Source organism: Rhinichthys klamathensis, unplaced genomic scaffold (genome assembly GCF_029890125.1).
Source record: "Rhinichthys klamathensis goyatoka isolate OS25496 unplaced genomic scaffold, OSU_Roscu_1.1 h1tg000100l_1, whole genome shotgun sequence".
NCBI lineage: Eukaryota > Metazoa > Chordata > Actinopteri > Cypriniformes > Leuciscidae > Rhinichthys > Rhinichthys klamathensis.
Window position 1 is genome coordinate 168,554 of NW_026606639.1, and position 21,359 is coordinate 189,912.

At 37.1% G+C, this 21,359-nt stretch overlaps 1 protein-coding gene across 1 annotated transcript in view; it reads right to left on the reverse strand.

The window, feature by feature from the left end:
• macrod2 (mono-ADP ribosylhydrolase 2) overlaps positions 1–21,359 on the reverse strand; it is a 614,652-nt gene that overhangs the window by 116,072 nt on the left and 477,221 nt on the right. The window lies entirely within an intron of this gene.

Consider the following 21,359-nt stretch of genomic DNA (forward strand, 5'->3'; position numbering starts at 1 on the left):
GCACTTATGAAGAATGACAGCGCTGATAAGTGGACAAAGACTGAGATAAGACAGAGGGGGGAGAAAGGTGGGCCGGTTAAATTAAAAGCCTGTTGTAAATGTTATTACCCGGCAGCCTCCGTGAAAGCCAGCCCAGAGCCACAATGCACTTACGATTCCTTCATGATCTGTGATCATGATCCAGAATCTCCCTAAGCTAGTGACTCACAGGGTTACCACAGAGTTGGATTAATATTAAAAAATATTTCTTTATTTAGGCTAATAATAAATCAAATAAAAGTGAAACAGCATGGGTGTTGTCATGTTTGCCCTTTTACATTTGAGTTTTGTGACATGTGCTAGTATGCTATTATGAATTCAGACTGAATTCACCTGAATTAATTTTTCAGCAAATAATCCCAGTGTCATCTTTATGAGTGAGTCTCTCAAACAATTCGCTAAAACCCATTGGTTCATTCAGGAACAAAAGAAGTGAAGTCATTTAACCATTTATTCAAGCAACCCCACTGATTTGAAACGCCAATGATGTTCAGATACGCCTTGCTCTGAGACGTACAACAGCTTTGTTTGAATCTGTTCATTGGCTTGAATCTATGTTCATTGGAATCTGTCATTAGATTGCAGCATGTTCAATCTATGTTCATAGGCAAAAACAGACAAGTAACTGTGTCTAAAATATAACTTTCTCAATATTAACTTCTTGTTTATTTAACTGGTATATAAAACCAATATCACATCCAGCAATTGTGCTGTTGATTGCATGAAAATGTTTTTAAAAACATTATTTTGAACCAGTGCTCGGTTCCCAGCCCCGATATGCAGAGTCATATGCACACATAACACGTCTGCAATACTTTTAGCCAGTGTTTTCTAACTGAGAGCTATCTGCGTGATCCTTTTCTGTGTTCCTAACTCACTCTATATGGAATAATTTGCAGCTCATTGATTCTAACAACAGGACATAACCCATTCAGGGGGCTTTCTTTGAAGCCATAATGACGGCAGAGCCCACAAAAGCCATGCAACAAAATTATCTATTAGGATGCTGATTACCTATAATGTGTCTGGGATGAGGAGGTTTTCAGTTCGCATAAGAGGTAAATGGAGACGCTGAGACGATGAGAAGCATAATCTAAATGACTCACAGTGGTTTATGTTCAGTTTTGGGTGGCAAACAAACAAATACACACATACACTTGCATATAAGGTGTGTATATGCACCTATAAAAATTTGTATATACTCATAAAAAATGAGTATAACCAAAGTAATAAAACAACCTCAAACTCGAATTTAAACTACAAGAAAAAAAAAAAAAGAAAAAAAATGAGACTCTGGATCTCCTTACTAACATCAAAGGCCTGTGGGAGAGTGAAAGTAAAGACAGGCTCTTGCAAGAACCTGTCAAGCGTCAGTGGTTTCAAAGTGTGCGTTAAGAATCCCCTTCAACCAGGACAAGAGATTCCACAGGTAACTAAGACCTACTTCAATGGCTCTAGAAACGTTCAAACTTCTTAACATTCTCATACTTTTAAAATAAATAGCCACCTTGCTTAGGCATCCCAGAAGCCTCAGAGTGTGAAAGCAGAATTTGTTAACAAACCACATTTTAAACCAGTTTTACTATAGTGCTGCGACAAAACTTTGAGTTGACTAAGTCTGACCTATGATAAAAAAGAACCATATGATTGTATTTACATACTTTTCAATTATGATGCTTACAGTATTTCCTGAAATATAAAGCAATGACTTGCAGGCAAAGGCATCTTGTTATTGGAAAATATGGTACATTGCAATAATCATTTAAAGCTATATTCCGGGTTAAACTCAAACAGCATTTGTGGCATTATATTAATAACCACAAAAATGTATTTCCATTTGTCCCTACTTTTACTAAAAGAAAACAAACAAACAAACAAACAAAAATAATAATCTGTGTTACATTGAGGTACTTAGTGTTTCCATAGTATAGCCACAAAACATAAACAATATGGACTGCATTTATATATAGTATGATTAATATGATTTTTGTGGGAAAACAACAGCGCACTAACCTTTTCTGTACAGCTTTACAGCTTAAATGATACACAGATTTTAACAGAAGAATTAATGTAAGCATTGTTATAAAACGGTAAGGTTCACATTTCTTTTAAATCCTTCATACATCGGCCCCATCGACTTCAATTTTTTTTTATTCTAAATAAATAAATACATAAATGTCTTAAGGTAAATCACACAGCACAGGTTTGGAACGACATGGGGGTGAATATTTTGGGTGAACTATCCCAAAAATGTGGGTTTTTTTGGGGTGCAGACTGATGGGGCAGTGAACCCGAGGTCAGTCCTAGAGCTCCTCCTGTCCGATTTTAGGGAAAAATCAGGTCCATCGGAGACGTCCAATGGAATTCGTAGGCGCGCTAAGTAAACACCACAGACACAGTGTAAGAGTAAAATTATATGTAAAATAAGATACACCGGTGTTTTGCCAGATGAGAAGTTTATTCTATGTATTTACTACTTTAATTCATTTCACTCTAATTCCTTTTATAACTGAATCAGTTATCTCTTTTAATTCCTTTTATAACAGTTTTAATTTCCCTTGCTTTTATTTTATGCTTATTTTCTATGCAAAGCACTTTGACTTGCCATAGTGTGATATTTTAATTCCTTTAAAGCATTTTGAATAACTGTTTTAATTTTCCTTGCTTTTATTTTGTGATCATTTTTTATTCCTTTCTATGTAAAGCACTTTGAATTGCCATAGTGTATGATATGTGCTATATAAATAAACGTGCCTTGCCTTTAACACTAGCCTAGCAATATCCACCCTCATAATACATACTATTAAGAAAATATATTTTTATATGAGACCTGTTTCACACATCCTGTGTCTGTGGTGATTATTTATTTCAGCACCCATATTAACAGGTTACAGAATCCCCACAGTAAGTGGAAGCAGGGCGGTGGAACGTCCCAAAAGCGGCACTGAAAGTTCAGTTTTGTGATCTCAGCACAAAACATGTTGAAAATGCACTTTTAACCTATTTATCAACAGGATCTTGTGCAACATCGACTTTTATGAAGCAACATGAAATAATAGAGCAAACTACTCATCCCGTTTAAAATGAGGTCTGTTGTGCATGACTCAAAACCCACACACAGTGACAGTCACAAACAAAATAATATTCTATTCATTTTCTTCTCATACATGACTGAGTGCAGTTTATGGGCTACACTTTGGGATTTAAACTAATAAATATTTTTTCTGATAATTTATAGTGAATGCACAATATCAAATGAGCAAATCTAGCTACATAATCACACAACAGTACACAAACAATGTCATCTCTCGCAAGAAATGGTTTACCTAACTGATGTATGGTGCTTATTTTCCAATTTTAGGCAGTCAATTTTATCCTTTTACTGAATAGATTACATGGCCATGTGTTGCAATAAAACATTTCAAATGGCAAAATAAGTCACAGCTTGTGCATTTAAAGGGTCACAGCACATCTATTCCTGAATGTGTGCTCAGTGGTTGATAATTAACTGACCAACATTTGCATCCCTACTTTAAAACATATGTCCAATTAGTTTTCTGAAGTTGAGCCAGCTACAAGACACAAGGACAAACTGCCTGAGTCAGTTGGTGGTTTCAGCTTTATGAAACAGGAACTTTAAAAATCAATCAAGCTCTTTTCTCTCTCCATCACTTTTTTAAATATACTTCTTTTTGTACTTTTGTTCTACTATAGGAGAAGCGCCGGTGCGTTTTGGTGGATTATTGCATGGAACTGCTACATGGAAAAGAGCTGTGTGAAGGTTTCGCCTTCACCCTTTCAATGGAAGCTCAGCATTTGGGTTTGGAGAGATAACTTTAATTTTAGGGTCATCTATCTCTTGGGTTTGTAAACATTCTTATTTTAAGATAAAAATATCTTGTAACTTTCACACAGAACACAGCAACTTCATACTAATACCATGAGTCTTTTAATCTTTTTTAGTGCCCTTCTCTCACTGGTACAGTTGCACTCTGAGCTAGCTCTTTATATTCCAGTCCTTGTAGTGAATAAGAGTCTAATCAACTCTTCAGATAGATTATATGAATTGGGTGTCCTGCAGTTATGCTTCTTCTCGTCTAATTTATGAGACTCTCAATCTTCCTGCTACAATTTGAGGGCTCCATTACCCTTGATGACCGAAGGAAAGCGGGCAACCTTCCCCTTCAGAAGAAAGATGACTTTGGGTCTCCCTCAATGTGGTAAAAAAAAACACAAGACAAGAGCAATGGATTGCAGGGCGTACTTATGTTCTACAATGCTTTGTTTGATTTATTTAGATATGAAGGGGAAGGAAGGTGTTTCTTCAACTATAAGCAGACATGTTTGGCCCTCAGGAAAATGTATTCTCTCAAAACACCCTTTTTGTGTGATGACCCTGACAGACGATGTAAAAAAGGAGTAATTTGTTCATAATAAATATTTAAATGGTTTCTATTACTCTTTAAATCCCGTGATTCTTGAATAATAACTCAATTTTCATAGTTTAGGATTGAAATTAGGATTAAAATAAGTAATTTGACAAGTAGAAATGTTTCCAAGACAGTTAATGTGACATAAAAAAAAAAAAAATTTGAAATATGTTTATTTAAAATACATCCCTGGGACATAAACAAGTGCCTGAGAAGCTGAAGAAACATCCGTGAGTGAGATCTGGGAGTTAGTTCTGACTCCATCCTGAGGTTTCTCTCAGTCCGAGACAGAACTCAGAGCCTCTCATATCTCCGCAATAGTGCATGTGCGTCAGGCAGCAGTGAGCTGTCAAAGATCAGCATATAAATAGTAATTGAGCGCTCCAGGCGTCAAGAGCGGGACAGAGAGACACTGTGGCCTTTCTCCACAGGATCACCCAGCCTCAAACGGCCTCTGCTGAATGACAAACCGAAAGGGAGGAGAACATGTCAAGTCTCCACAATTCCTCCATCTCTCTGTCTCACGCGGACAACAGCATTGAGTGTCAGTCAACTTTGTGCTTCAGCAGACATACATAAACCCAAATAAAGAACCTAATTATTTTACCACCTTGCTAAATCAATTCCCACAGTTTTTACTTGAATTGATACTCTATGCAAGTAAACAGACACAAATGTACGGCCAATGCATTGCAAGTACACAGTCCTGTTTTACTTACTCACTGTAATACTTTACATTCTGTGTTTTTTCATTGCTGAAGCGGTAACAAATATCAGTACTCAAAATTTACATTGCGAGTAGAAAACAAAATCTTTACCAATGCTATAAACTACACATGGAACCCTGTCAGTTGGCACATTGTTATATTAGTAAAGGTTAAAAATTATGTCCAAACTATTAAATTCAATTGCTATATTGTTGTTTTTGTTTTTTAGATATAAGAAATGAACACTCAATTAAAAATAGAGTTCTAGGCAGCTATATCAACTTTTCAATGATACAATTGTTTCTACTCCAATTCATCGTTAAAACATAAACATTTAAATTTGATTTCATTACAGATTTATTCAAACATACAATAAATAAGACAAAGCTAACATGTTAAGTAATATATCATTTGATATAATGATATATATCTGAAATAATTAAACAGTTCAAAGTAATATCTTCAAACAGTAGATGACCATAGAAGATTATATTATGAATTGCTTTCTGACATAATTTTAAATGCAACCATGATCACATGCACCCTCATAATGCGATCATAATGGGATTTGGGCAAAAATGCAATTAAACTTTACCTTATGTAAACACAATACTTTGATCAAACTAATGCGATTAAGCTCATAATCGTAGTAACCAAAATCGCATCAAACTATGAGTCATAAGCTGATTTAATGCGCATTAATCGTATTATGAATCGCATTATTACCACTCTGACCAAAGTGTGCATGTGCTCGGACGTACACAAATGACGTGTTGTTCACACAAGTCAAGTTACCTTTATTTATATAGTGCTTTTTACAATACAGATTGTTTCAAAGCAGCTTTACAGTGATAACAGGAAAATAACGCAACAAAGATTGTTTTGGCTGTACAGCAGCTCTAGAAGAAAGTCATCGTTTTTAAGTATTTTCAGCGCTGATTCATTTTTGTTTTTAGGGACCATTTACATGACACTAAGTCAACGTTTTATGCGTTCTGGCCATTCATTTACAAGAGAACAGTGTTTTGGTAGCCTGAGAACGCAAACTTTGAAACAGGTTTCAAAGTTCAAGTTTTTAAAAAACAATACCATTATCAGCTCTGTGTAAATTTCAAAAACCTAAATCTGTGAAAATGGGGACGGCATGCACATGCATACTACGTGTTTAGTCTATAGGCATGCGCATTTGAATGCGTATGAGCGCGGGCGCGTAGTCTTTCTTTACAAAGTGACATTGCCAACTACTTTTCTGACATGCATAATACAGCGTTTTTTTGTCGTTTTCGCGGATCCGTGTGAACGGGGATCATTTTGTACAGAGAAAAAAAAAGTTCCTGTTTTTAGTACATTGTTGTCGTGTACTAAAACAACTTCAAGAATGAACTCTGTGACATTATTCCACTCTGAATTGTTTTCCACTCCGAGTTGCTGAACTCTGTCAACACAACCCACTGTGCAGTCTCTGCTCCTTATCTTCATCCAGAGACGGTGTGAAGAACACGATGGCAGCGTAGAGAAATGTGTTTTGCATTTGACGGGGGATTAAAACAGTGGACAGTACCACACCCACTGAATGTGAGTTCATCCTATGTGCTGATACATTAGTCGTGTATGTGAAGAATGGCGGTTAAACATAACTACATTTCTTAGGAGTGAAGAGTTTTGCTCATGTCATGTAAACATCTTACCTGGATTAAGTCCTTACTCTGATTATTGTAAAAAATTAAAAACAAAATCACATTATTGGTGCGCATGTAAACATAGTCATTGTATGAAATTGAACTTGCACTGTTAGAAGCATCTGTGTTCACATACTTACAAAAGTATGTTTTGGTCCAAAGAAGTGAAGAAGTGTCTTGATCAAAGTCCCGAAAAAATCTATTCGAGTTCAGAGGAGGCAGACATGCGGCACACGTACAAGCATTCAACAAGCTGAAACACACACACACACACACACACACACAAAGGAAGACAATAATAGGAAAGGACTTGTCCTGTCAGAGACCTTCGTAGTGATAGAATGCCATGTGCTCCTATGTGACAGTGTGATATTGGTTCAGGCTGAGTTTGATAAATGCATTGGTCATATGAGAAGCAGAAAACCAAGGCCTCGTTGAGCAGATGTCCTATACGAGAGAACCTTCGAGCCCAACGGCGCTCCCACAGTGGGCCCGTCTCTGCGGCCTCAAACATGCCTCTCTGGAAATTAGATTGCAATCCATTCCTAGCTTTTAAAAGAACATTCACACTGTCCGTTATCGATAACACCTCATCAGGTTTTAGAGAAAGTTGCTGACAAAAAAAATGACTTTGTGGAGTCACTTGAGAGAGGGAGAAAGAGAGAGAGAAGAGATGTGCGTGTTTTGGCAAGAGCCCAAGGTGAACAAGAAAGAAAGATGAACAGAAGAGGGTAACCTCTCTTCAGACAGGTGCGACCCCCCTCTCAAGACCACCTGCCTCTCCTAACAGGGTCAGCGTATTAATTCTGCCCCCGTATGGCCACAGCTACAGCTGCTGAAACAAAGAGAAAGATTGCCTAACCTGTTCCAGCAAGTGAGAACACCCATCGCTCTTTAGTTCAGTGTGCCACAGACCTTTCCACAAAAGTACCCTGGTACTACCATTGTACAGTGCAGAATAAAAAAATAAAAAAATAACCTAAAAATAGAAACGCGACTACCTTAACTACATTTTTCAGTAGCGTGGCAGTACCTCAGCTGTTTTCAAAATAGTGCATCTTTTCCAGAAATAAACTACTGTTTCCCAACATAGGCAGTGCAGTGTGACAAAAGGCTATATTGCTGTTTTTTGTCAGATTGTATTGCGCATGCAGCAAACTCTGCAATAATCAAATGCACACTCCTACAATGTCCTCTCTCATATTTATCATTGGGAAATCCTATTCATTTACATGAACCAATTCAAAAAATGATTCTGCACAGAAAGCCCTGTGCGGCAATTTACAGCTATACTTTTTTTTAGAGGGAAACATTTAGTTAAACGCTGCCGTGCATCACTATGTTTTTTTGATCCAGTTATAGACATTAAATGGAGTCATTTCTAGTTTTATTAGATGTGTTTAATGTAAAATCGTCTGTTCAAGTTAAGTGCTGTCACTTTAGAAGTATTTGTTTTTGTCAGATAAAATAAATGCCATGCTGATAATGAAAATAAATGATATAATCTGAAAGTTACATATTTAAAAAGATACGACCTCAATAAATAGCCTCAATGTGGTTAGCTGCTTTTTGTTAATTGCTTGTAGAGTATCTACTTGATTATGATTAAGCTTGGAGAAGTAGCTTCTGGAGATAATAATGCCATGGTACTTTAATATATGTTTACTATATTCATAAACCTGGGTATTTATGTGGTAGCCCAAAGTATTTCAAAAAATACCATTGCATTTCCATGGCACATGTCTAAACACCCAGTGGGCAACATCAGATGTACCTGGTCTTCAAAGAGCTGCTCAGAATGTGTGCTGAAAGATCTCTCCCTGTATGACACCAAAGGCATCCTCATGCATGTTCTTCTTTCCTTTTCATACACAGAAACTGAAAGGGTGAAATGTGATAAATGATAAAAGGACAGCCTCTTCGTGCAGGTCATTGGGAGAACAGAAATGCTCCAGATGTGTTCTTGCCTGTAGGAACATGGGCTGGAGAGGGGGGTCATGCCGCCTGTATTTACTGAGTTAGGGGATTATTCATGTGCATGGAACCAGAAAACATTGGGAAAACTTGCATTGGGAAACCTCACTGACTCAAAATCAGGGTCAAAAAGTCTGAGAAGACTAATGAAAATAGACCTTGTTTTTCTCATCTTAATATATTTTTTGTCCTCACAAATTATCAGCTTAATTTCAGAATTTATTGTATGTACAACAGCAACAATCCAAGAGATATGAACCTGATGAGGTAAAACATGATGATCATGTTCTCCGATTTGATAATGTAAAACATCTGATCTTTACATATGGTCAGTGTCGCAAATTTGTCCCCACTTAGGGAAGCATTTCCCATCAGTTTCCCTTCCCTTATCCACCCTGTGGCCTTGACACCAAATGAACAGCATGAAATATTTTGAGGCCATTGGAGTTATCATCAATCATCCATATAAAGGTCAAATAATGTGCTGGAGGTATAGTGACACCACTTTTCTTTAAGGACGGCTAACAAGAAAAAAAGAGAGAGAGAGAGAGAGACCCTTATCCCATAGTCTGAAGCTTTAGGTAATACATCTTACTGTATGTGTTCCGATACAATACAAAGACACAATACAAAAAATACAGCATGTACTGTACTTTATCTGCACATTTTAAGTTTGACTTTGAGAGACAAACCACTATCTTTATGTATAAGAAAATAAAACAGAAATACAATATCAGTAAAAATTGAATAAACTAAAGAAAGTATTGACGCTTGACCCAACTGTGGAGACAGGAGTAATTGGGTTCACCCCATTCAAATTGAAAAATATGTTTACATATCTACCAATATAACACTCAAACAAATTAGCGCTGGGGTTTGTCATCTAATTCGATTCATTGCCCTCAGGATGGCAGGGAGCATATTGATGTGCATGCCATGTTGAAGCTAGCGGTCTAAACCCACGTCTGGATAAACCCCCTCGAGCGGACATAATTAATGCACAAACATTGACTTTCAAACTGGCTGTGGCCCCAGGCCATGCTTTGAGGTGGAGGCTGATTCTGATTCCTCGCAATGGAAAGGTAAGAGATGAAGATCATTTGGCTCACCTATGTTGATCTGAGACCTTTACCTGTTAATTCACATTCACTGCCGCCCCACCAGCGCTCCACCTTCCTAACCTGGATATATCACTCAGTACAGCATCAGACCCCGAGCAGCGATAACAAACAGTTAAGCGTTCAATACTGGACATGTTAATGAATCGCAAAAAATCCAATGATGCTCAATGACACTAGTTCTAGAAGCACAACTAGTTTAGTCTAGTTTGGAAAAAGTTATCCCAAAAGGACAGTTCAACCCTCAGCTTCCTTCTTAGCAACAGTAAAGGCCACAGTGTGGACCAAATAGAGAAAGTAATCTATGCTTTGCCACACAAAGTCCCTTCTATATCAATATAACATCAAGCCAGTGAAGGGGAAGAATGATTCCAAATGTAGGCCAGTCAATTGATTGATCTGTCTGTGGCAGTGAACAGGCGTCAGTCTGGATTTTGAATGGGTGCATCGATAGTCACTGCAGTTTGAGTTAATTTCAGAGTTTATGCAATTTATTTATTTTTCAGAAAAATGCTCATTCTGAAAGACAGAAGGACAAGTGGAAGAAATGAAGGATGGAATGAAGAAAGAGTACAAACATGAAGAAAGGAATGAAAAACAGTACAGAAAGAATTAAGAAAACAGGAAGGTAGGCATGCAGGCAGGAAAACTGGAAAGAAAGGAAGAAAATAAGGGGAAAAGGAAGGAAGACATGATGTAATGTACTTGATGTACTTGAGCATGATCTATTCTTCCATAATCTCCTGTCAGTCAAGATATGCAACAGATCCTCAATATTAGCAACGCCTCTGTCATGAAGCACAGAAAATGCTGACAAGTGTCTTTTCATTCTAAGGCCTGAGGTTTATGGCTTAATCCATATTAATACAATCACCAGGGAGAGAGGCAAAAAAGTGGCCATTACATTTTTCATAATCTTCCATTTCTGTGAGCCACAGATAGCAAGCATAATTAATCCCTGTGATAAACGACTCACTGACGACGAGGATGTCATCACTTTATTTTGGAGGACGTGCGCCGGCTCTCTGTTGTTTCTGCATTACATTCTCTGAGCTAGGCCCGTTCTGTTGAATGCAAATTTAATAAGTAGGGTTGAATGGGATCTATATGCATAAGTGATGAAATCTTCATGGATCAGGTGTGAGAGTTTGGAAGCAAGTTAACTTACATCTTTAAAATTGTGACAGTAAAGCAACAAAAATCATGAGAGAGCAATATATGTAAATGCAATTAGTAAAGCTCAATCATATCTAATTCTTTTATCAAGAGTGATAACAAGAGTCAAAAACAGTCTTTTGAATGAGCAGGTTTTTGATGAGCAGGTTTCTCTCACATATTCCCGAACAGTCAAATTGGTCTTTATATATAAACTTTTATCTTCATGAGTTCAGAGGCATCATCGAAATTGATTTTCATGCAAGCATATCGTGGAGGGGATATTGACACTGTGAAAGCAATTGGCTGTAACCTTGGGCTATGTATATCTCTCATATGATCCGATGATTAATTATAACCCTCGCTGCCTGTTTACAGTTCAGTTCTCACATTATTTCTTTCATTTAGCACTGTTATCAACGAGTAAGACAAAAAGATAACACATTTCCAGATTTCATAATATTATTATTATGAAAAAAATTTACGTTTAAGAAAATACACTGACAATTACACTGTTTTGTGTAAATGTAAGGCTGTCAAACACACTGCATTAGAGACAGAAGGGCAATTAATTTGTCAACAAAGTGACTAAGGTGACGGCTTTTTCTTGAAGACTGTAATGTAGCATAAAAAAAACAATCAACACATCTAAACAACTGAATTCAATTATCATGCTCTTTATGTTTAGTCTATTCTCTATCTTAATGAATATATAATCCAATTAGCATTGTTTAGTTTTACTGTAGTTAAGACACATAAAGAGAAAAACAAATCATTTCTTCAGAAGATGGCTTGTATGGATGTACACAGATTATGCCATTATCTGCATTTAAAAACAACATATAGACACAGATAATGGTATCAGGTGGATTTTATATTAAAAAAATATCACACAAACGAGGCAATACGTTATGGCCGTATATCGAGGCAGTTCAACAGACAAATATGTAAAAAAGGCAGGGTCATTGGAAAAACGTACCCGTGGCAACATTTACAACTGTTTTCAACATTGATAAGAATTTTGTACTGTACTGTAGTACTGTAAGCATGATTTCTGAAGGATCATGTGGCACTTAAGACTGGAATAGTGGCTGCTAAAAATTAAGCTTTGCAATCACAGGAATAATTTATATTTTAAATAAATTAAAACAGAAAAGTTATTTTGAATTGTAATACAATATCTCAAAATATTGCTTTTTTAGTATATCTTTGATCGAATAAATACAGCCTTGATCAGCATAATGAACCTCTTTCAAAAGCATTAAAAAATCTTACCAACCCCATTTTTTTTAAACGGCAGTAAACCTATCCACTGACATCAGTGCAAATATGCATATATGTACGTATAAACAGTACAGCTTAATGCTACTGGCTGACACCACACAATCCAGCATTAACACAAGCTTTCTGAAAGCCACAGCTGTTTCCTTTTGGGGAAGTGAATAAGTAATAGAGGGCTGTGTTAGATAAACAGGTTATGACCTTTTCTATTGAGATTGATAGTTCCATGTCAGTAGTGAGTAAAATAAAAGTGCACCCTCAGCATTGTGCGCTCTGATTGGACACACAGAGGGAAAGTGAGCAGTGCTTAAAGAGGTCTCAGGTGGCGGTACCCTGGAGTGACTCCAACTCGGACTACCAGCTACTCCATCATGGTAATGTGTGTAAATGTGTGTGTGCATACGACAACATGAGTTTCTCGGTGTCTTCAGTTTGTTCTTGACCTCACTCCTGCAGGTTTCTCTATGGCAGCACGACACAAACTTGAAAAGATAGGCCAGACAACTTCAAAAAAGACCTGCAGCCACTCTGAATGAAGTAGGATGTCTCTGCACACCACAAGATTCAGCATAGCGATGGCAGGTGTGACACCAACGTGAGCTACAAAAGAGATGCCAGCGTCTCAGTTCGGTGAGCACCTTGAGGAGAAACATCTGACATTTCTGTGTCTTTCTCTCTGACTTCACCTGAACCGAACCGGGCCGCCTGGCAACTGGTGAACGCCCCCGCCTGGTCTCCAGTGTCCACCTACAGCGATGAAAGACATGCGAACCGTTCCACACGAAAGAGCACTTCACCTTTAAGTTAAAAAACACTTTAGCTCTGTACCAAAACCTAGTAAGAGCTGCCATGCTGCCAAAACTGCCTTTCTAAGGTAGCATCCGAACTTAAAGAGAACCTCAAAAAGGACTCATTTGGAGCACTCAACATCGAGGCAATGTTGAATGTCTGACTTACAAAATGTTTTGAATTCACTTCAGTTATTCTATCTCCCATAAAAGCTTATAGTAAGCACATTTTCAAGCACAAGTTTTTAACATGAATAACCTTACTGACAACAAAGGGACAAGCAATCTTTCTAAAGTATTTATAGTATTAATTACTTTATTTGATGTGGGTTTTTTTTGTGCTAAATTCTTAGACCTTGCACAACTGCTTATCCCCAGAAAACAAAATGATTCAAATATAAACAGATCATTGTTAATATAAATAAGTGTAACAGATCAATGAGACGAGGTTTTATTTTCCCAGCATTTGACAAAAAAAGTATTTAAAAAATGTGTCCACGTTTTTTTAAATAAACTGTATAAAAACGATTTGAAAATGTGACATTTTTAATGCTTAAAAGTCAAAGGACAGGTTTGTCACCATATTTTGATAATGGCCCAATACTCTACAAAGAATAAACATATGCGGTACATAGTTTTAAATATACAATCAGTTTTTATTATTCTAAAATATAATCTATTGATACTTTTCAGTACTGAATAAATTATCAATTCATAAACAACATTTCTCCAGCATTTTCCCAATGTCTTCTGGGATTGGCTGCTGCCTCGGAGGCAACTCTGTCACTCATACCTCATTTTTATTGTCAAATAAAGGCAACTGCACTTGAGCTTGAGTCTCATGATGACTTTAGGTCATATATACATGTATACTTGGCTGTTTGTTTGGAATAGCCACAACGGAAAGCCATTCTGCCCTATTCTCCGTTTGACATTCTCAATATATCTTCCTTCCAAAAATGACAACGAATATCTCCCTGATATCATTTTACAGTCTTACCTGCCACAGTCCCTGCTGTACTTGAAATGATATTTACCGTTCGGATAGCCAATCGCACCATCACGACAGGCATTTGTTTCTATTATCCATTCAATCTCAGTTTTCAGAGCTCCTGTGGGGGATTACATTTATTATCCGCACCCTTAAATGACAGATGACAAAAAATAAATAAACATCTTTAAAAGTTAAACAAAACAGGAGCAAGGTTTCTGCAGTTTTTATAAAGGTAGATTTAAGACTTTTTAAAGACCTTTTTAAGATTAAGTAAAGAACATTTTTAGAAAAAAAGTGAAAGAAAACCACATCAATATGTTTTCTACATGTAAATATGTAGGGATCCAACTGATCTCCATTACTTTTCAATTAATTTAAAAAAAAAAAAAAAAACCTTCTTAACTTTAACTGTACCTTCTCATCCTACTGCAAAAAAAAAAAAAAAAAAAAAAAAAAAAAAAATATATATATATATATATATATATAATGCTCTTGGTGTTCTCAGTCTTTTGTCTTGTTTTCCAGTGCAAATATTGAAAGATTCTTAAATTAAGATACATTTACCTGAGAAGCAAAATTACATAAAAAGTCAGGTTTTCTATGAAATTGATGAGTTTATCAATAAAATGAACAAATCTGCCAATGGGCTCAGGAAACTTAATTAAACTTAATTCAAAGCTTAATTCAAAACCCACATATTTGTTTTTGTTGTGTTTTAAGTGTAAACTCAGATAATTTTCCTGTAAATCTTGATTTAAAGGTGTTACGATGCTTGTACTGGAAAACAAGACAAAAATACTGAGGAAGATATTTATTTTTTGCAGTGCAAGCAACATTTAATGCCATGACTTTATAAATTTAAGACTTTGCTCTGATTTAAGACATCATTTTAAGGCCTTAATTAGTGGACACTTTTGTGGAAGGGCAAATAAAAACGTTTTAAGACCCGCAGAAACCATGAGGAGGAAAAACAACCAGATTCCTTAAAAAGCCACAAGTGTAGTGACAACAGTAACGCTTAGTTTCTCTGAGCACACCATGTATTCCCGGTTACGTCAAGGTTTTATTAGGAGGGAATCTCCACAATCTGTTTCATGTGTCAGAGCCGCGTGGGTGATGCGGGCCTGCTGGACCAGGGTCCGAGACGCTATATTAAACCGTCTGCTGGTTGCAAATTTAGAAGCGACAGCCAAATAAAGTGTCACACTGCATTTTTCACCGGCAGATTAAAGCAGTGTAGGTCTGAATTACTTTGAATTAGATGTGAAAATGGGAAATAAAGCAAACAGACGACTGGAGCTGCATGGGTTATGTAGCAGAGAGATGTAGCGCACGGCTGGCATGTGAACAATCAGTGGCCGTGATTGGAGCACTTTTATGAAAAAAGGCAGCGGCAATCATGCTGAGCTTTGTCTGTCTGTCTGTCTGTCTGTCTGATGGCTATTAAAAAGTGGTCTCAAAACTCCATAATAGAATAACCATATCTATTTGAACTGGAATAAAGTACCACTTGATATGACGCTAAGCAGCGCAAACAGTAGCACAAACACTAGTAAGTGGAAGTGTAGACTGAAAAGAGTGCATTTGGTCTTTGCCATTTCAGTTAACCCTACTAAAGAAATAACTGCACATATTATTAAAACATGCCGTGACTGAACATTTGCAGGTATGTGACCCAGTTTGGCTTAGGGACTGGTGCTTTAAGAAATACAGTTTAAAGCTCTGAAAACAGAGCAGCAAGTGTAATTGATTCATCATGTTCGTTGGGGCAGGGGGCTCATTGACTGTCTACGGCTGTCATATAGAAATCATACTGATGAGAAAGAGATCCGAGAGAAAGAGGGTGCAGAGATGTCTGGACTCATAAGAGCAGATGAAAGCGTGACTTCCTACTTTGATGCCCTCAGATGTGAGAGATCATGACAGAGCTGGAACATGCAGTGCTGAAGATGATGTGCTTGTCCGTTTCTGCTCAAATTCACCACAATAGGGAAAAAATAACACCCACTGCTTGGCTTTTCAGAATGATTTCACGCAGGTCACAGAAGCTCTGTAAATCGACCAGGGCCATGGTGAGCTGGACCAGGAGATAAACACAAAGCTTATCTATCTCATATTAAAAGAAGAACCTCCGGAGTGAGCGTGACCCCGAAGCCTGGACCACCACAGTCCACACAGGAGGGGATGAATTGCTCGTATGTATTTCTATGGTCCCTTTTGTGTTTGTAACACCATTTTGTGTGGGTAGAATTTTCAGGAAGTTAACGTTAAAGAAGAGATGAGGGAATATAGTTGCTGCAAAGTTGAATCACGATGTCAAATCTACAGCAATCCATCACTCTTATTTGAGAGTGTTATGAAAGAGTTCCTTCAATAGTGCCTTAAATACTAAATTGCATTAAACACTGAACTTACACAAGCTGAAAACAACAAATAAATAATAAATACCGTTCAAAAGTTTGGGCTTGGCAAGCTTTTGAAAGAAGTATTTTATGTTCACCAAGGCTGCATTGAGAAATATTATTACAATTTAAAATAATGTTTCCTATTTTAACATTTTAAAATGTCATTTATTTCTGAGATTTCAAAGCTGAATTTTAAGCATCATCTCTCCAGTCTTAAGTGTCACATGATCCTTCAGGAACCCTTTTTTATACGCAGAGTTAGTGCTTAAAAAACATGTCCTATTATTTCAGTTGTGGTACTTAAACATTTTCTGGAAATTGTGATACATTTAATTTTCAGGTTTCTTTGTTCAATAGAAAGTTCAAAGAACAGCATTAATTCATTTAATTATTTTAATAACAATAATAATAATTACATTTCTTCCAGATATATGTTTAACTGACAAAGACATTTGAATGTCTGAAAGTGAGATTAAAATAATAATAAAATAAAGCGCAGTTTCTTTCAGACATTATAAAATGTCTCTAAAATAAGAGAAACTGTCCCTTACTGTATTTCTGTGGAAAGAATCCCCCATCTCCCTTCTCACTGCAGCCCAGCTTCCATCAGAAAACCCCATCTCCATTACTCTTCCCCATTGCGGCATAGTGAACATACACCCTGGCCCGCGAAGGTTAACCTTCAGTCATCAATCACAATTGTCGGAGTGTGAGGTGCTGCAGCACGGCTCTACCATGATATATTACACATATAAGAGGCATCTTAAGGTGGCTAAGAGCCCAGGCCCTAATTTACAAGCCAGGCCTAATGCACCTTATTGTGAAGTTAACAGTGTAGTGCATACATGCACTTATGTCCCTGGATGCTCTCGGCGATCTAATGCACCTCTCGCATGCCAAGCCCGTAATGGCATTCTCTCTGTTATGGATAGAGATGCTAAGAGCACAGCAGATTATCCTTCATGCATGGGATTTCAACTGTATTCTGGGATGCCACTGAGACAATGGAGTCTAGTGAATAGAATAGAATAGAATAGTCTAGTCTAGTCTGTGGACCCAGTCACATGTTGATGTCAAACGCTCATCTTCTCTCAGTTTATCACTGCTTGGCTCCTGGACTTCTGGAGGTTTGCAAGTCAGACTTTTTTGTCAACTCCTCTCTCTTTTCCTGCCTCTTGCACTGACTGGAAAGGACATACAGTAGATGAATCTGCAAATGCAGACTTCCATATTACATATGAAATGATCTCTCTGGAAGTTAAAGTTTAGGGGACTCCCCTATATAAAGTATGAAAGGTATGAAGCTGTTGTCTTCTTTAAAAGAGTAAAGCAGAGTCTGCAAACTATTTCTCACAGAGGATGAGCTGCATCATTGTATTTTACTCCTTAATACGATTACGTTTACACACAGTTCAGTTATTTATGGGAGAGACAACCACATTCTATAACCGAATTCACACCCCGACTGACAACCATATTCTCTTAAAACACGTGCTGTGTAAATGAACCGGTCTGGGCAACTAGTTGTCTGTCATGTCATACAGTGTGTGAGAGAGACGCTCTGCGCTGCACAAATTCGTGTCTACCGTGTGTTGCGGGTCACATGTGTTGTTTCGGTAACTTATAGAGACGGAGATATGAGCTGTGTTGTCATCTGAAGGGTTTAGATCCAGTCTCTGTTCTCCGCCGGAGCTGCTCAACAGTTTTGTGTTCTAAGCACGAATCAAATGCTCCGCTCTCCTCCCAGATATAAAAGCTGCTGTCGGTTAATGAAGATTTGACGGATTAACTCGCGGCTCGATTGGACTCTTGTCGTGTCAAAAGGGATAAGACTTTACAGTTTTATGGACTTTGTCATCTTTGCTATTTCTTTTGGCTTGACTCCAATTGATCCAAACAGTATTTGAGACACTACTGTAAGTTGCTGTGTGAACTAGAGATTTCGATACTCACTGTAAGTAAATGTGGTTGTCAATACCAAAAACTGATAGTGTGAACGTAGCCTTTGAGATTACTGACGACAAATTTGTATTATACAACGAACTGTGATAACATCTGCAACAATCAGAAGGGAACATCAAATAAAGAGCTAAAGGCAGTCCTCCTTTTCCATGAATATTTTAGGAATTCTTTTAAAGAAGTTCTTACAGCTTTATGAACTTGAAACACTACCAGAGCCTTAGCAGAGTATCTCGTTTCTTAAATTCATCGGAAAGCATTGGTATTAGAATCATGTTCAACATGCTCAGATTTGAGTGAGATATGGGTTCAAGTCAGGCCTGTGTCATGATTCCATCCTACTCACCCCTCTCGTATCCCCTGATTTCCTGTCATATTGTCACTGTCTTTACAAAAAGGCAACAAAATACCACAAAAGTGAGATTTATAAAGACACTTTATCATCATTTGTCTTCTGATGAAAACATTTGGGAAAAAATAGGGAAAAAAACAATATCAACAGGTGCAATTAACTCAAATTACAACACTTAGCCTCTACTTTTTCTTTTAAAATGTCTCAAATAAAATTGCATTTAAATAAAATAAATAGAAGCCAGAAGGAAGAAATGTTAGAAGTCAGTAAAAAGATCAGGTAACACTTCAGGTGAAGACACCATTAGAACAGAACAATAAATCCCTCTTACGGCTCTTGCTGTGTTTTGTCCTCTCCGGCTAAATACTCTGTAATTAATCCTGTTCACAATCATCCTGGAGGCTTTGCTTTGGCCTAACAATCACAATAAATTAAACTGCCCTCTGCTCCCACAGGTAAAAGCCATCCAATAAAAGCGGCATAGAAATCTGTTATGCAATCTATTCTAAGAAGCCCGTAGGAATGAGAGCTGTACCCACAAAGTTTGATTTGTTTGTTTATTTCTAAGTGAGTGCATGACTACAGGTTTCTCGTAGAACTCCTCCATTCACATTCCTCTTTACAAGCTGCAGAGCACACCATGCTTGATGAATTAAAACTCTCCACCTGCATTATAGAAAAGCCAGGATTCCTTCAAAATCTTCAGCATGAAGAGTCATTGCTTCATTTTCTTCCACGAGCAAAGTGTTAGTATTGCAGCTGCTACATGTTCACATCATTTAATTCAGTTTATATATGAGCTTACTTGGACTAAGATAATAGAAAAATACTGCTAACAAGGCAAATTCCTACCTGCAGTGTCTTAATGGGGTCAGCAGATAGATTATGGCAGTATATAAACAAAGTCAGTGTCAGCGGTACATGACTGAAAGCCAGAGATTCATAGTGGAAAGGTCTATCACACCAAGTCAGTGAATAATAAAAAATACAAAAAATATATACACATGAATTATTTATATTTCAGTTCATCATTCCGAATGAATATTTAAAATTTTACATTATAACAGAAAAATCATAATTTAAGAAATGTCGTTTGACTTGTCCCATTGTACAGAAAAACCACGCAGTCTCGGTTAACTGTCCCACGACTTGCTCAACAATATCTTATTAATATCAACATTACCTCTAGTAACATAGACCGATTTATTTATTGGCGTAAATGTATTAAAGTAATTTGAAATTATCATTCAAGACCAGCAATAGTGATTTTATTTACAATTACAAAAAAATAGCAATAGAGTAGTAACATCACAGTGAGACCCCCCATTGACAGCTGTAATGCCTGATTAATGGATAAAACACCTAAAATGATTGGGCACATCCCTATATAGCTTTACTACTACTTGATTGCCAATTAAGGTTAGTGTACAACAGACGAATTAGAACAGTTTAAAGATGCTTCATAAAATAGCTACTATGGTTCTATGTTCTAAAGATATTAATTTTATATTTGAGAAAATGTGTTTCGTATTTGTTGTTCGTAATCAATACAAAGTCATTACATGCTGATATTATGGAAAGTTTAAAAACTTTTGGAGGGCACTGTACGACATTTTCCCATTAAGGAAAATAACAGAAAACTGGTGACAACAATACCTGTACTAATACATAAATTGCACAACACTAATCTTCATATCTTTTAGGGTTCCACAGACCCCATGTTGAAAAACACTGTCACAGTACCACTCACTCAACAGTACGCACAACATTACAGTTTATGATTGCGGAATTATTGATCTTGCTCATTCAAACACCAGGATGATTAGCTGGTAGGTCAGCAGCTGTACTTCAGTTAACGTGAAGTTAAGGGGGATTTCATTTATCTACTCTTATGACTGTACAAAGCATATTACATGATTTGTTTTGACAGTCAATTTGGTCTTAACATACTTGAGCAATTATGAGTAGACAATGACGTAAATAATCACAAATAAACCTGTCAAGTCAAACACTTAATTAGCACATCCACCTGTCAACATCACTTTACACATTCATGCGTTCAGTCTCTCAACAGCACCGCAACGACTTAATTGATTTCCAAAATTCATTTAGCCTTATTTTATTCACACTTATTCTCCATCTTCCTGCTCTGAATAGATGTTTGCAGCACAAACCCATTTCAAAAGTCAACAGACCATGTAAAGACATTACTCAAGCTGAAATACTTTCTAATTCAATGTGTGTGGAGGCAAGTAGCTGCATAGATGATCAAGGCATGCTGGGTTTGGGCTTTCACAAAGAATTTGTTGGCCTATATTTGTTTAGACCTGGTTTCTCAGATATAAGACTAGGCAGGTCATTAATGGTTTGCTGAACGTGCTCAAACCTTGCATATTCTAGCATAATCATAAGTCTTCAGTAGTGGATAAACAGCAGGACGTGTCATGAGAGAGGCACAAACAGACAGAGAGAGACAAA